This window comes from Crocuta crocuta, unplaced genomic scaffold (genome assembly GCF_008692635.1).
Source record: "Crocuta crocuta isolate KB4526 unplaced genomic scaffold, BGI_CrCroc_1.0 scaffold31, whole genome shotgun sequence".
Lineage (NCBI taxonomy): Eukaryota > Metazoa > Chordata > Mammalia > Carnivora > Hyaenidae > Crocuta > Crocuta crocuta.
This window is the reverse complement of record NW_027528362.1, coordinates 11,094,209-11,111,661: the sequence shown is the minus strand read 5'-3', so window position 1 is coordinate 11,111,661 and position 17,453 is coordinate 11,094,209.

Genomic DNA, 17,453 nt, shown 5'->3' with positions numbered 1-17,453 from the left:
AAGAGGTTGCGATGAACTAATTTTTACAGTCATGGATAAGGGGAAATTAGAGTTTATATTCTTTCTATTTTCTGTACAAGAAAAGTGAAATAATAAATCAGGGAAAGCAAAGGCCAGATGACTTCCCATTCACCCGTCATTCATGCTCTAGGTGCTAGGGATGAGAAGGAAAGAAAGACAGAGAAAATAGAATAGAAAAAGGCATTAAGAAAGAGAAGTTGAAAATTCCTGCTCCGTGGAGATTAAATTCTGTTGTGTGAGATCATCCACTTGAAACAGTTTCACATTATAACAGAGTGAAGCAAAGTAGTTTCTTATCTGGTTTTCACTTTATTTTGTATTAAATACAAAATAGGCTTTTACTATTTTTTAAATTGTGTACTTGAGATTTCTCCCTTTATTTCATGACGGGAGAGCCGAAACTCATTTGTTTGCTTACTGGTGGCTTAGGGATCCGCAGAGGATTTTACTTGTTATCTTCAGGATTTGTTTCATCCTGCTTTAGAGTTTTTGTTTTGTTTTGTTTTCCTCCTTCCCTTGAATGCTTAAATCACTCATTTCCTTTCTTATTTGATATAAACAAATAGACTATTAAATGTCCTAAAAGCACTGCTTAGCAGAATTCAATCCTATTTGATATGTAATGTTTTCATTATTAATATTTTCAAGAAAGTCTCACAACTTGATTTGGTTTCTGGCTGTGACTCAGAAGTCCTTTAAGAGATGTTTGCTAATTTGTTTTCATTTCCAGGCTTTATTTTTTTTTCCATTTTTCTTACCCATTTCTAGTTTACTGTATTGCATTCTGATCATTTCCCTTCCTACTTCTATTTCTGAAGTTTAAAGATTTTTGTAGATTAACAGTATTTTCATCTGTGTGACTATGACACGGATACTTTTATTATTTAAGTCTGCAACATCCTTTGTTTTGTTTGTTAGACTATGTCGCCAACTAACTGAGATGGAATTAAGCCTCCTAATACTAATATTTTACTTGAGTATTTCCAGTTCCTTCTGTGGTTGAGGTTTATGAGTTCTGATGCTATAATACTGAACGTTATGTTATTTAACATGATGTATATTATTAGCGTAAAGATTAAAAAAAAGAATGACTCATATTTATGACCAAGAGATGTTTTTCCAAACGTACAAGAAACACAAAATGTAGTCAACATTAACCAGCCTCAAAAGGCAGAATTTTTTCTGGGTTTGTTGCTTGCTGTTGCTTTGTTGTTGCTGTTTGGTTTTGTTTTCTTGAGAGAGAGAGGGAGAGAGCGTGCATGTGAGAAGAGGGAGGGGGCAGAGGAAAGAAGAGAATCTCAAGCAGGCTCCACACTCAGCGTGAAGCCCAACACGGGGCTCAGTCTCACGACCGTGAGATCATGACCTGAGCCAAAATCAAGAGTTGGGCGCTCAGCCGACTGGGCCACCCAGGCGCCCCACAAAGGTAGAGCTTTGTATAAGCTGCTGTGAGGAGTCCTTCTGGAACACTGTGAGCATAAGCCCTTGGCGCAGGTCCATTTGCCCTGCGGCTCTGGAGCTCCTCCTACCAGTTTCTCTATCCCCTTGCTCCCTGAATCCGAGCTGACCTTGTGAGTTGCTGCGACCAGCAGAACAGCGCAGATGCGATCCACTTCCACTTTACGCTCCCCTGGACTGCTTCCCTGAGACCACCCTGTGAGAAAGCCCATCTTTCCCACTGGGGGATGAGAAGACAAATGGAGAAGCCGCCCGGCGTCCCAGCTCAGGGCCGGCATCTGGTGTCAAACGTGTGAGGGAGGCCATCTGGAGCCTTGCAGCCCGCAAGGCTGTCAGAGGTACACGGTCACAGCAGTGAGCTGACGCGGGACCAGCAGATGTGCCAGCCACCAAGCCACAGAACTGCAGAAATAATAAATCATCGCTGTCATAAGCCACTAAATAAGAGTGGCTTGTCACTTAGCAATAGATAACTGAAATATCACACTCACTGATTATAGTTCAAGAAAAATAGAAATCCTTAAAAAAGCTGATCGAAGAGTTGTTTACTGGAAAAGGTAAAACCTACTATATTCACAGATAAAATTTGAATCAAAAAGGTATGCGAAACGGAAGATAAGAAACTACCTGGGAAGCAACGAGAAGGGAAACGGTTTATATTAAAGGGCAGTGAAAGCAGAGCTATCATCAAAACACCATAATATTCTGAAGAAATCAGAAAGGGAAAAAAATAAGCCAGAATCATTCAGGAAATGAAAATTAAGTAATAAACATTGATGGTTCGTTGTTAATTGTGTACTGCTGGTTAGAATGTGAGAAAAGAGAACTCTTTCAAGAATGCAACATTTAAAAAAAAGTTGTTTTGGAAACCAATCTAGCAATACCTAGTAACACTGAAAACACAAACGCACTTCAACTCAACAGCCCTGCTGTTGAGAATTTATCCATGGGGGTGGGGGTATGGAGCGGAGGAGGAAATGGTAGAAAAGCACTTATATATACTGTCTCTGGTAAAATTAAATCCTGTTATGTTTAGTTCTCTGTTGGGAATCAGCAATTTCTTTTGCTGTGTCTTCCTCCTACTCAAAATATAAAGAATATAAAGACTCTATTGTACTCAAGCTGTTTTATTACCAAGTCTGATGGCTCAACAAATTTATAGGAAAATTTGTAAAGGCCATATTAGAGAATTGGGGAGACTATTAAGACTCATCTAACGTGTTAGTAAGAGTTCATAAATCTTATTGCAAATACTTTTGAATTTCCTGCATTTAAAATGGACTGGTTTTTTGGTCTATTCCTCTCAAAAATAAGTCTCTTTATTCTAGTTTTAAAAAGAGGGTGATTTCCAGAATTTTAACCAAAAGCATAATCTGTTATCTCACAGCTTTAGCTGTTTACATATTTTAAACTGAATAACGAGCTTCTAATAGTTTAAAAATTAAACACAATCCAGACGCAAGTTGGTGTTTCCATACTTAAGGGAGGCAATCATGATGTAGTGCAAAAGTCCTGTGAAATTTTCATTATCACTTATCAACCAGCAGTACTACTAATAATTAACCGAGGATAACAAGGAAAATCCAGTAAAGTAGAAGCTGTATCTGCCAGTGACTATTAAAATCCTTCCCCACTTCAGGGACACCTGGCTGGCCCCGCCGGTAGAGCATGTGACTCTTGATCTCAGGGTCCTGAGCTCGAGCCCCATGTTGGGAATAGAGATTACTTAATAAAAAGAAGTTTTAAAAAATCCTTCACCGGGGCGCCTGGGTGGCTTAGTCGGTTGAGCGTCCGACTTTCGCTTAGGTCATGATCTCGCGGTTCATGGGTTCGAGCCCCGCGTCGGGCTCTGTGCTGACTGCCAGCTCAGAGCCTGGAGCCTATTTCAGAGTCTGTGTCTCCCTCTCTCTCTGACCCTCCCCTGCTTGCTCTGTCTCTCTCTCTCTCCTACAAATAAATAAAAATATAAAAAAAAAATCCTTCACCATTTCAGAACGCTAATCTTAAATCATGGACTGTAGACATTTTGGGACTTTTATAAAATTGTATTAATATACAGTAACATAAGGGGTGTCTGGGTGGCTCAGTCGGTTAAGTGTCTGATTGCAGCTCAGGTTATGATCTCCAGGTTCGTGGGTTCAAGCCCCACATCAGGCTCTGTGCTGACAGCTCAGAGCATGGAGCCTGCTTCAGATTCTGTGTCCCCCTCTCTCTCTGCCCCTTCCCCGCTCACACTCTGTCTCTCCCTCTGTCTCAAAAATAAATAAACATTAAAAAATTTTTTTCAAGCATACACATAACATAAAATTTACCACTTTACCCTTTATAAAGTTACTCTTTGATCTCTCTTCAACATAGGTGGCTTTTGAATTTATAATTTTCACCCAAACTCAGACAGGGAAACCTATCGCACTTTGGGAAACCTCTGAATGTCAGGGATGATGCAGCATGAAGAGGATTTATACATCACCTTGGGCTCTAGCAGGCTGGCAGAGACGGTAGATCACTCCACTCTACTTGGTAAAGAGAAACATGTTTTGATTCTTAGGAATATCCTTTGCCTCTAACGCCTCCTCTGGTCCCAGATTGGTTTTTGTTGTTGTTGTTGTTTTGTTTTGTTTTTTTAATGGTGGGAAAAAACACACAACATAAAATATACCGTCTTAACAAGTTTTCAGTGTACAAGTTAGTAGTGTTACTACTGGTAGTGTAGTAGTAACGTTGTAATGTAGTAAAGTAGTAATGTAGTACCTTCTGCGGGTGGGTAGCCGTCACTACCATCCGTCCGGAACCTTTTCAAGCTCCAAACTGAACCTCTATGCTCACTAAACTGACAAGTGCCCTGCCCCAGAGCCTAATTAACCTCATGGTCCTTCCTGTCTCCAGGATGCTGACCATTCTAAATATTCACGTAAGTGGAATCGTACAGTCTTTGTCTTTTTGTGACCAGCTTATTTCACTTAGCAAGATGTCCTCAAGGTCCATCCCTGCGATGGCTTGCATCAGAATTTCCTTCCTTTTCGAGGCTGAATACTATTCCATTCTGAGTACGTATGTCTGTGATTAATGCAGGTGGCCCATATCTACTCCGTCAATGGCCCGAGCGAAACAAAGATGCTGTCTTTTCTCAGAGAAGAGGGAAGTCCTCCTGCTGGCTGAGGACGTAGGTCTTGTCCTGCCTTCAGATTTGAACGGAAACACTGGCTCCTCCAGGGTCTTGAGTCTGCTGGCTTTCCGACTGGACTTACCGCATCAGCTTTCCTGGATCGCAGGCCTTTGGATCTGTGGTAGAAAATGTACACATGTACACACATCTCGTTGTTGCCGTCTCTGCGGAGAGCCCAGGCTAAGGCAGCACCACATTTTGTTTACCCACTCACCCATCAGCGAGGGAAGATGATCGACTCGGACTGCTTCACATTTAGGGGATTGTGGACAATGCTGCTAGAATGTTCATGTGCAAAGACATCTTGGAGATCCCGTTTTCAATCCTTTTAGATATATATACACAGTAGTGGAATTGCTCAGTCTTATGGCACCTCTATTTTTAATCTTTCAAGGAAGCTCCATGCTGTTTTCTGTAGTGGCCGCGCCACGTTACAGTCCCCCCGGCAGGGCCCCCAACTCCACATCCCCCCAACTCTACGTCCCTGCCAGCACTTGTTACTTTTTACTTTCTAATTCTTGACAGAAGCCATCGTGCTGGATGTGAAGCGATGTGTCACTGTGGTTTTATTTCCATTTTCCTGATTAGTGGAGAACCAGTTTTTCCACTAGTGGAACACAGTTCTTGCTCACTGATCAGCACATTTTCTCACAAATGCTTGTAAAGAAAACTTTTGTCTTCCACCCTATGTATCTCTTTTGCTCTCACGTGACTACCTCACTCACAACACTTCTGATAACAGATGTGTGCGTGCCGCTCCCCCCTCCCCCACCCCACCATCAGCAACTCTCTGCAAAACCAACTCGGTGTCCCACAACATAACTCAGTTCTGACGGACACCATCTACGGAGAGAAGGTCAGCTCCCCAGGTGAAGGCCTCAGTCCCACACGACTGCCCCCGCCCCTCTTCAGATGCCAATCACAAGTCCACATGGTCACCTCTGCTTCCAATGGATGTGCTGTAAATCACAAGTCCCTAACACCCCTTCCTCTGGTTTGGTGAATCAGCAAGAGCAGCCTACGGAATTCAGGACGACAGCTTCCTTACTGTTTGCCAGTTTGCTATAGAAGGGTTATGATGGATACGTGTAAACATCCAGATGGAAGCGGTGCATAAGACAGGGCATGTGGGAAGGGGTGCGGCGTCCCCACACCCGCTCCAGGAACACCACTCTCCCATACCTGCATGTGTTCACCAACCCGGGAGCTCTCCACACCCCATACGCTTAGGGTTTTTATGGAAGCTTCCTTAGGCATGATGGGTCATTAATTCCATTTCCAGCCCCTCTCTCGTCTCTGGAGAAGGGGGTAGGCTGCTGAAAATTCCAAGCCTCTAAGCATGGCTTGGTCTTTTTGGTGAACAGACCCATCCAGGAGCACACCAGTAGTCACCTCAGTAGAACAAAAGACACTGATATCACGTAGGATATTCCAAAGGATCTAGGAACCAGAGTCAAAGACCGATTCATATATATTTTTTTCTATGATAACTTATTTGCAATGTGAATGGAAACTATAGGTGTACTCACTGATCTGTAACTTTTCTCAAATATCTGACTCTTTTGCAGACACATTAGTGAAGCACAATTAGAAACACAAGGTTGCCGAGCTGACCAGGTGGCTTACTTGGATTAATTTCATAGTTACTGTTACCAACCCATGTTAGCTACATAAACCTACCTCCTCTACAAGGGCACGTCTGCTCTAACACCCACACTCTCCAGGTCACCATCTCCTTGTCACTGGGTCTAAGCCCTGGTGCCTGACCACTCCTCTCTAACAGGGGCACTATTTTTCCTTTGGATTTGGTAGTCTTGTCCCATGGGCCACTCTACTTTTTAAGATGCCTTTGCATACTTTTAACTTACTATAGTCTGTTCTGCAATATAAAACATAAAGCCCAAATGCAGTGTACAACCAGATAAAGACCCTGGTTCAAAAATAAATAAATAAATAAAGCTTCATAGACCTATGAGGAGAAAATGAGGAGAGCTGGATGTGAATTGGCTACTTTACTGTTCACTATCTTAGGTGTAATACTGGTAATGTGCTTATGCAGACAGATATCATTATTCTTTTCTTTTTTTAATTTTTAATGTTTATTTATTTTTTAGAGAGAAAGAGCAAGTTGGGGAGGGGCGGAGAGGAAGAGAGAGAGACAGAGTCTGAAGCAGGTTCCACTGGCTACTACAAAAAAGCCACATGAAAATATAATTTTACACATGCCTTCATCTAATTATATTTTGGAGATAGACTCCCCAGAGTGAAAACACTGGGCTAAAAGTGATAAAACAAATCTTCAAGTTGAATACACGGATGCCATTTGGTCTCCAGAATGTCGCAGTTCACAATAGCGCCAGCAACACTGTCTTGTACCCTTGTCAGCATGGGGTCTTATCAACCTTTTAACTCTTGTTCCTGTTAACCCAGATACACAAAACAGTGTACTGTTCATACACGGACACCAAATTAAATTGTTATTCCAACTACCTCCATATTATAATGTCCTAATCCTACACTAACCTTACTAAAAATTAATGTCCTAATCCTACACTAATTTTACTAAAAATTAAATTCTTATGGTGTTAGGAGTTTATGTATTTTGAAAGAGAAGGAGAGCATGAGCGCAAGCGGGGAAGGGACAGAGAGAGGGAGAGAGTCCCAAGCAGGCTCCATGCCCAACACAGAACCCAATATGGGGCTCGAACAAACAAGCCAAAACCAAGAGTCAGATGCTTAACCGACCAAGCCATCCAGGTGCCCCAAATTCTTATGGTTTTAAAATGCAATTGCCAACAAATCTTTCTAGAACTCATATATTCCAAAACAAACATATTTGTACTAAAAATGCTAAAAAAAAAAAAAAAAAAGGCAAGCTTATCATGTCCACCTCCCTTTTCCAAGGTCCCTTCTAAGACAATCTGCCCATTCTTGACACTTCTATTCAAAATAGTACTAGAAGTCCCAGCCAGAGCAATTAAGCAGGAATAAGAAATAAAAGGATCCAAAATTGGAAAGGATGTAGTAAAATTCTCAGTTTACAGATGACATGACCTTATGTGTAGAAAACAAGAAGAGTCTGTAAAAACCCTGTTAAATAGAACCAATGCGTAAATTCAGCAAAGTTGTACAATATAAGATGCACACGCAAAAATCAGCTGTGCTTCTGTATAAAAGTGATGAGCAACCTGAAGGAAATTATGAATATAATCTCACCTACTGTATTTACAAAGGATGAAACAATGAGGATTAAAGTTAACTAAATAGGCAAAAGACTTGAACAATGAAAACTACAAACTAATGCTCAAAGTAATCAAACAAGATAGAAATAAATAGAAATATATTCTGTATTCTTGGATTGGAAGATTTAATATCGTTCAAACGGCCAAAAGACTCAAAGTGACCTACAGATTCAATGCAATCCTTCCAAATATCAATGGCATTTTTTTGCAGAAATAGAAAAAATTGTATTAAAATTCATATGGAATTTCAAGGGGCTGCAAATAGCCAAAAAAACCTTAAGGGAAAAAGAAAACAAAACTGCACCTTCACACTTAAGTTCAAAATATACCATAAAGTGACAGTAGTTACAACAGTGTGTTTCTTATATGAAACTAGATATATAGACCAAGAGAACAGAATAGAGAGTCCGGAAATAAACGTGTGGCCATGCGTATGATCAAAGGATCTTTGGCAAAGTTGCCAGAGCTACACAATAGGGACTGTCTCTTCAACAAATGGTGCTGGGAAAAACTGGCCATCCACGTGGAGAAGAAGAAAGTGGGACCCTTACATCAGTACCAAATACCAAAACTAGCTCAAAATAGAGTAAAGACCTAAAGGTAGGACCTGAGGCTATAAACTCTTAGAAGAAAGCACACAGGAAAAATTTCCTGATGTTGGATTTGACAATGATTTCTTAGATGACACCAGAGGAGCAGACATAAAAAGCAAAAATAGACAATTGGGACTAAATCACACTTAAAAACTTTTGCCTGACCAAGGAAATTGGAAAAGGCAACCGACACAATGAGAAAGTATTGCTAGCCATATATCTAATAAGGCAGTAATATCCAGGGTATATAAAGAACTACAGCCCAGCAAACTTTTGCCTGGACTTAACAATGAGCAAAAGACTTGAATAGACATTTCTCCAAAGAAGACAAACAGATGGTCAACAAGCACATGAAAAAGATGGTCAACATCACTAATCATCGGAGAGATGCAAATCTAAATCACACTGAGATACCACCTCACACCTATTAGGACGGTCACCGTAAGAACAAACAAACCAGAAAATGAAGTGTTGGCAAGGATGTGGAAAAAGTGGTACCGCCGTGCTCTGTTGGTGGGAACATAAAATACTGTAGCTGCTATGGAAAATAGTATGAAGGCCCCTCAAAAAATTAAAAATAGAGCTACCGTATGATCAGCAACTCTCACTTCCTAGTGTATATCCAAAATGATTGAAAACAGGATCTCAGAGATATTTGTACACCAATGTTCACTGATACATTATTCATAATAGCCGACATGTGGAACCTTAATGTCCATCAACTGATGACTGGGAAAAGAAACTGTGGTGTCTACATACAATGGAATACTATTCAGCCTTAAAATAGAAGGAAAGCCTGCCATCAGTTGCAACATGGATGAATTTTAGGACCTTGTGCTATGTGAAATGTCTGTGACAAAAAGAAAGACACTGCCTACTGCCACTTAAGTGACATATGTGAAGTAGCCAAATTTATAGGAACAAAAAGTTGAATGACAGTTGTCAGGAGCTGGGGAAGGAGAGAAGGGAGTCATTCAGTGGAGACAGAGCTCCAGTTCTGTAAGATAAAAATGTTCTAGAGATCTGAGGCACAAGGTGCAAATAGCTAACACTATTGTTCACTTAAAAATGATTAAGATAGTACATTTTTTATGGGACTTTTACCACAAAAAAAGATAATTAACTGATGACAAATAGTTAAGAAATGCATAAGCTACATCAAAGCGAAGTATGTGACAAAAAGAGCAGCACAAAGGCAGGAGAAAGAAAAACAAAAGTATTATTTGAAGATAAATCATAAATTTAAAAAGGATGCTGAGATAACTTAAAGACTAAAGACGAATCATTTTAGGGTATTAACTTGACCCAAATGGATAAATAGTTCACCAATTTGCAGGCTTTTTCTTTTTAGAAACTAACATGCTGATTTCAGTATGTGTATCAAAATGCAAATGATTCCCAACAGTCAAAAAATCTTGAAATAAAAATAAATATTGAGGATTTGCACTAAACGATTTCAACACTTTCTATAAAGATTCAGTAAGAGAGTAGTAGTGTAATAAAGACAGAGAAGTCAACGGAACAAAATAAGAAGGCCAGAGATAGCTTTTCTCAACCAACCAACCTCCCTGTCCCCACCCCCATGCAATGGCAGCAGAGAGAGTCAGTACTGGAATAGACTGCCTTGATCTTCTGCTCTTGGTTAATGACTGGTTATATGTCAGAACGAACAAACAAACAAAAATCATCTCACAATTCACGGGTTCGAGTCCAGTGTTGGGCTCTGTGCTGACAGCTCAGGGCCTGGAGCCTGCTTTGGATTCTGTGTCTCCCTCTCTCTCTCTCTCTGCCCTTCCTCTGCTCACACTCTGTCTCCCTCTCAAAAACTAAACAAAATATTTTTAAAAATTTTTCAAAAAGGAAAAATTTTAACGGTAACCAGAAGTCTAAACCTAAATGCCTAAATGTCCAAATAAATGCCACCCTCTTTCTACACCTGCTTGTGAATAGTTCGTTGCTGCAACCTCTAAGTATCCAGCTATGGGAGAAAAGAAAATACAAGACTTGACTTTGCCATCACTTTGATAGTCAACCTAAAGACATTATTAATTAAATAAAGGTGTGGTAGTCCAGTAGTAATGAAGGTTATTGATAATGACCTAAATCCATTAATAAATCTTACTTAATAGACAAACAATCTATTGAATCAAAGTGTGCCTTGAGAATGTGGTTAAAGGTTAAGACTGTTAACCGAAGTGCTTCAGAGGCGGTGCTTTGCTTCTTGTGACCCGCAGAGTCAGCAAGACTGGGCTGAGAGTCCCCTGGACACACTTTAGTTCCTGTGGACTCTGCACTGTGATAAAGACGCCGTTCTTTGCTGCAACACCAATTTGCTAATCTTTTTCACCAGGATACTATCCACCAACTTTTATAACTCGTGTGTATTTGCATAAACAATCAATACTCAACAACCTCAGAAGCCCTCTAGTTGAGCATTAACCTCATTCATTCATTCACGTTGTGAACAAGCCTTGTTCTGAACTACCAAGTCCCAGCTATGCAAAGAGTCCAATAAGCTGTCTCATTCTCTTTCTCCTCTAGGGAGATCTTCTCCCCTCCTATCCTTTCAATGTTCAAGTTCCTCAGGGTAGGTCCTAGCTTCTTCCTTTCCTTTTAGACGTTTGCCCTCAACGTTTTCTCTCTCTCTAAACTGTGGTAAAACACACATAACATAAAATTTACCACTGTATCTGTTTTTTAACTATACAGTTTGGTACATTAAGTACACATTGTCATGCACCATCCATTCTTGTGGTGTCACTCATGGCTACGCCAATGCTCAGCTTCAGATCTCCATCCCAGAACCTAATGACCTGTTGGATGTCGTGTCCTTCAGGCTTTTCTTGTTTTTGCAAGTGACAAATTAAACAGAAAAGGATTTCTGGCTAGCTAATTAAACAGAAAAGGATTTCACTGAACACATTTGGGGTAACTTCCAGAATCTTTGTAAAGAACGAGGGAATCATGTGTGGATATCTGTATATCCTCTCCTGATCATACTGCAGAGTTGGGCCCACAAAGATACCTCTGTTGCTGCCATTAGCACAGACCCTTCAGCCTGCACCGCCATTTGCATTCCGACATCTGGGAAACCGTTAGAGCCACAGGTTCAGGAGGCTCTCAGATCTGTGGCTGGCTGTGGCTGCGTCCATGGCTAGTGCCACCTTAGTGTGGATTTTGTATGGCCTTCCTTTTCCATGTCGCCACCCTCCACTTCCAAGTCTGGGGCAAGGGTGTCTAGTTGACAAAGTCTGGGTCACAGACAGAACCTGCATCTTTGCTGTAAGAGGAGCCTCGGACTCATCCGATAGAACCGCCAGAGCAAGGGATGTGTGCGGGGCAGCTAAAAAAAATGAAAGATGCTCATTATTTTCTTTTACAGGCACTTCCAACTCATTATAAAATCAACTTGAACTCCTGGTACTTCTCTAAAAACCCTGTGTTCTCCTAATCATCCAGGTATTAAAGGCAGAACTACATTGATATCCATTCTGTACTCTTCCACACTTCTCCCCATCAGCTACATCCCAAGAACATCTTGAATCCATCCGCTTTTATCCAGGTCCAACACCATCATTTGAATCCAAGATTTTTTGACTTACAATAATCCTAAATGGTCTCACCCATTTTAACAGCTTTACTGAGATGTAATATACATGCAATACTCTGCCAGTTTAAAGGTGTAATTCAGGGGCGCCTGGGTGGCTTAGTCGGTTAAGCATCCGACTTTCGCTTAGGTCATGATCTCGCGGTTCGTGGGTTCGAGCCCCGCATTGGGCTCTGTGCTGACAGCGCAGAGCCTGGAGCCTATTTCAGAGTCTGTATATCCCTCTCTCTTTGACCCTCTCCTGTTCATGCTGTCTCTCTCTCTCCTAGAAATAAAAAAAAAAAAGGTGTAATTCAATGATTTGCAGCATATTCGCATAGTGACTACAAGTAGGTAATAATCTATCTCAGAACATTTTCATCACCCTAAAAAGAAACTCTGTACCCATCAGCAGCCACTCCCCATTTCCTCTCAGTGCCCTTTTTAGACAGCCATTCATCTATTTGTTGTCTCAACAGGGTCCTCCATTTTGGATAATGCGAATGAATGGAATCATATAGTACAGATGAACCTTGAACAGTGGAAGTTAGGGGTGCTGACCTCCCCACACTTGTAAATTCATGTATAACTTGTGACTCCCCCCAAACTTAACTACTACTAGCATCCTGTTGACCAAAAGCCTTACCAATAACAGTTGATGAAAGTATACTTCGTATATGTATTATATACTGTATGCTTACAATAAAGCTAGAGAAAAAAAGATGTTAAGAAAATTGTAAGAGAAAAATACATACTTTATTTATATTTAAAGGATCCATGTCTAAGTGGACCTGCACAGTTCAAACCCGTGTTGTTCAAGGGTCAGCTGTACATAGTCTTTGTGACTGGCTTCTTTCACTTTGCATGTTTCCAAGGTTCGTTCATGTTACAGCATCTCAGAGTATTTCATTTCTCTTTATTGCAGAATAACATTGCATTCATTGTATGGGCACATCACATTTTATTCATTCAATCATCACTTAACGGACATTTGGATTGGTTCTACTTTTTTTGCTATTATGAATAATGTTGCTATGAATAATCATGTACAACCAAGTAAGTTTTGGTGACCATAGATTTTCAATTCTCTTGGATATATTCCCAAGAGCAGAAATCCTGGGTCATATGTTAACTCCATTTTTAACATTGTATGAACTGTTAGACTGTTCTCCAAAATGTCTCCACCCTCTTACATTACAAGCAATGTGAGTGTTCAAAATTTCTCCACATTCTCACTGACACTTAATGTTTTCTTTTTGATTATATCCATCCTAGTGAGTGTCAAGCACTATCTCTTTGTGGTTTTGAGTCATATTTTCCTTATTACTAATGACATTGGGTATCATTTTACATGCTTATTGGCCGTGTGTTTATCTTCTCTGGGAAATGCATTCAAATCCTTTTGTCCATTTTTAAATTGGGTTGTCTTCATATTGTTGAGTTGTAATGTTTGCATATTCTGGAAACAAGTCCCTTATCAGATGTGTGACGCCTGCATATTTTCTCTCATTGTGTAGTTTATTTTTTTCACTTTCTTGATAATGTTCTTTGAGGCACATTCAAAAAAAAAAATTTAGCAAGCTCGATTTGTCTATGTTTTTCTCTTTTGCTCTTGTTCTTTGGTGTCATACCTAAGAAACCACTGCTTAATCCAACCAAGGTCACAAAGATTGTGGCTACATTTTCTAGGTCTTTGTTCCATTTGGAGTTACTTTTTATACGGTGTGATGTAGGAGTCCACATTATTCATTTGCATGTGAAGATCCGGTCAACACATCACCATCTGTTGAAAAGACTGTCCTTTCAATAATGAACTGTCTTGGCCTTTTTCTCAAAAATCAATTTTTTTGGGGGGGTACACAATCCAATCCACAACACTGTCATGTTTAGACTGTGTACTAATAGTGCATAGATATAAAATTTTGTGTACCTTGATCTTGAATCCAGAAGCCTGAATGAACTCATTTATTACTTCTGATTTTAGTGGCTTCCTTAGGATTTTTCTATATACAAATAATTTCACCTAGAAGTACAGTTTTGCGTTTTCCTTTCTGATCTGGATATGCATTTTCTTGCCTAACTGCTCTGCACAGACCGTCCGGCGTGATGTTGACTGGACACGGCAAGGGTGCCTCTCCTTGTCTTGCGCCTGATCTTAAGGAAGCAGCTTTCCGTCTTTTACCTTGAAGTACAATGTTAGCTGCATTTTATAAATATTCATGAGGAGCTTAATTTTCCTTCAATTCTTAGTTTTTTTTCATGAGGGAAGTGTGATGGATATTCTCAAGTGCTTTCTTTCTGTTCATATGGTATTAGGGACTGAACTGTGTCCTCCAGAAATTCCTGTGTTGAAGCCCTAACCCTCAGTGTGACTGCATTAGGAGATACTGGCCTTTAAAGGGATAAAGTTAAATACGGTCATAACGGTGGTACCCTAACTTGACAGCTGGGGTCCTCATAAGAAGAGGAAGAGATCTCTTTCCATCAATTCACAGATGAAAGGCCATGGAGGACACATCTACAAGCCAGTAAAAGCATTTACCAGAAACCAAATTTGCTGGCTCCTTGATCATGAACCTCTACGTTCCAGAACCATGAGAAAGTAAATGTCTGTTGTTTAAATCGCAAGTCTGTGGTGTTCTGTGAAGGCAGCCCAAGCTAATGTATAGCATTAACTCAGGTTTTAAACAAACCTTACTTTCCTGTGGTAAGGATCACATGGTCTTGGGTCATGGTCCACAATCCTTTTATGTTTTGCTGGATTCAGTTTGACAGTACTTTGTTGAGGGGTTCTGCATCTACACTCATAAGGACATCCTTTTCCTCATAAATGATACTGGGATAACTGGCCAAAAATGAATGAGATCTGAGAATTAGGTACAGTAACGGACTTGTGTCAGCCTCTTGGCTTTAACGTTTGCATTGAGTATGCATGCAGGAGGGTGTTTCCTAAAAACAGGCTGAAGTATTCAGAGACAATGGGGCATTCCCTTGGGAATTTACTTTCAAATGCTCCCTTAAAACTTCTTTTCTTGTAAGCTGGTGATTGTCAAAAACAAGAATGACATAATGAAAGAGTGGGTAGAGAATCAAGAAGTGGAGGGTGGGGGGAGGACTGACAGACCACTGTCCCCAGAGGAAGAAGTGAGAAGTTTAAGTAGGAAGGGAGAATTCAACAAGACGTCACAGGGCTTTTTAATCTTGAGGGAAGTAAAAAAGAGGGCTATTTTCTGTGCCCCATTATAACCTAGGTCTGTACTGTTCTCCAATGCCAGGATCATTACTCCTTTGCATTATCCCAAAGCTCAGGAGGAGAGAAGAACACACCTTGCTTTTAAAATGACCTATTCCTCAGGTAGATTTACCTTCAGCCCTTCTTCTCTTCCAGTTCTACTAACAGTAAATAAGAATTAAAGGGCAGTGAATTACTCCCCATTAATATATATTTTCTTAAATTTTAGGCTCTAAGCAACAATTATCATGAGGGAAACAAATGATGCTATTAGAACACAAATCGTTTATATTTTGAATTAGCTCCCCCTTAAAAATGGAAGACAAATAATTAAGGTATGTAATATACATATACCAGATATGAGGTCAACCTGAGAAAAAACAGTCTTCATGGGGCAGTGCTATTAAGACCTATTGGAAAATGGTCTAGAATCTACAATTTGTCAAGAGTATATGAAAATGCTTAGATTGCTCAAGAAAAGCTCCTATATTTTTTAATGGGAAGAAAGTATAAAACATTATTAGCCACCTACCCCGACTACCTGGTATTCTAGTGAACACAGTATGTCACGTAAACTAACCTTTCTGTGTTTTGAGGAGAAAAACATCACTTACACTGACCCTATGACCTTTATAATGATCCTGACTTCAATATACATTAACTTTGCAGTGAATACTGCGGCCTTTTGAGGACCCAGGGATACAGAGGCTACTAATGGTTCTAGGGTTTTCTGCTCTTGCAGATGTCTGTGGAGTGCAAAGGTATTTACATATATTTCCCATCTATAAGTGGAGTACTTGCTATCTCCAAGGGATATTTTTCATTCACCCAGAATTTCCTGAATCCCAGCCTAGTGTCCAGGGCTATGGGAAAACTGTGCCCAGCTTCCCAAAGTTTACTGGATGACGCTGTGTACTTGATGTGTGTGTGTCTGCCATTCATAGCGGTAGTGACTAAAATGCAGGATGCCCTAACAATGGTGAATACAGAAATGGACTGGGAGGGACTGGAGCATGATAAAATCAGCTGTCATCTCCATCAGCTGTCTGCTTTTGAGTGAGAATTACAATTGTTTACCAACGGTCTCCAGAGATTTTGAGCTTCCCTCTACCCAAACCAGCCTGTCCTGGGTTTACAGGCTTGCATCGTGTGTACAGAGGAGACTTGAACTCACTTACGCCCCAAGGAAATATCCTGGGAATAAAGGCCACACAAATACCAATATGTCACATTAGGTGCAGATCTTAATTGGTTTAAATGGTAACAAAAGGGATCATGAGAAGACATTTTTACAGGGAATCAGAGGTACATGATTAAAAATACATAATGGAAGATAACCAAACTGGGACATAATCACTATCAGGCAGAATGGAAATCCCACGACAAGGGGTTCTTCGGCTTTCTGCCAACATGCTTGCTCACTTTGTGGTCTGTCTTGTCTTACCCAATACCACTCTTACTAGTTACTGCCGGGCTTAGTGAGCACATCTCTTCTCTGTTCCATACCCACCCTCCCTGCTCCTGGTCTCTTTTTAGGTGTAGTTTCACCTCTGTCTCCCTCCTCTGCTCAGCTCAAGTTAGAGCCTGCAAGTGGCATACATCCTGCATAATTATTGCTTCCCCTCCTCCCCTGAAGGATGATTTAATTACCCAGGCAACTTCTAATGTTTCTACTTCAATCACCGGCTAGTTGTGTGTGTGGGTGTGTTGACTTTCCCTTACAGGTTTTGTCTAAACCTTAAAGAAATACAAAATATTTGTGCATCTCCGATCTTGAAGAAGGAAAAGTGTGGACTAACTTTGGTGAACACATTCCACACGGAATACCTATGGGGCAGCAGAAGGTGCTCAGCGCGGTGCTAGGTGGTAGGTCAGACACAAAGAGATCACGTTGCAGCCTGTCAGATCTCGGTTTATTGCAGAAGCAAGACATACAAAAGGGAAATCAGACAGTGAGTAATAAAGAACTGAAGTGACTGAAGTGAGTATCACCAAGTATCAAACCACAAAAGGCAGTGAGTGCAAGAGCTCTACACAAAGGAGAAACTATTCCTGAAACTACCAGGAACTTGGGTTAAGGGGGTGGGAGCCTAACGAGGTGAAAGGGCATTCGATCCAGCGGTGAGAGCCCCGCACATGCGTTACTACATAGAAG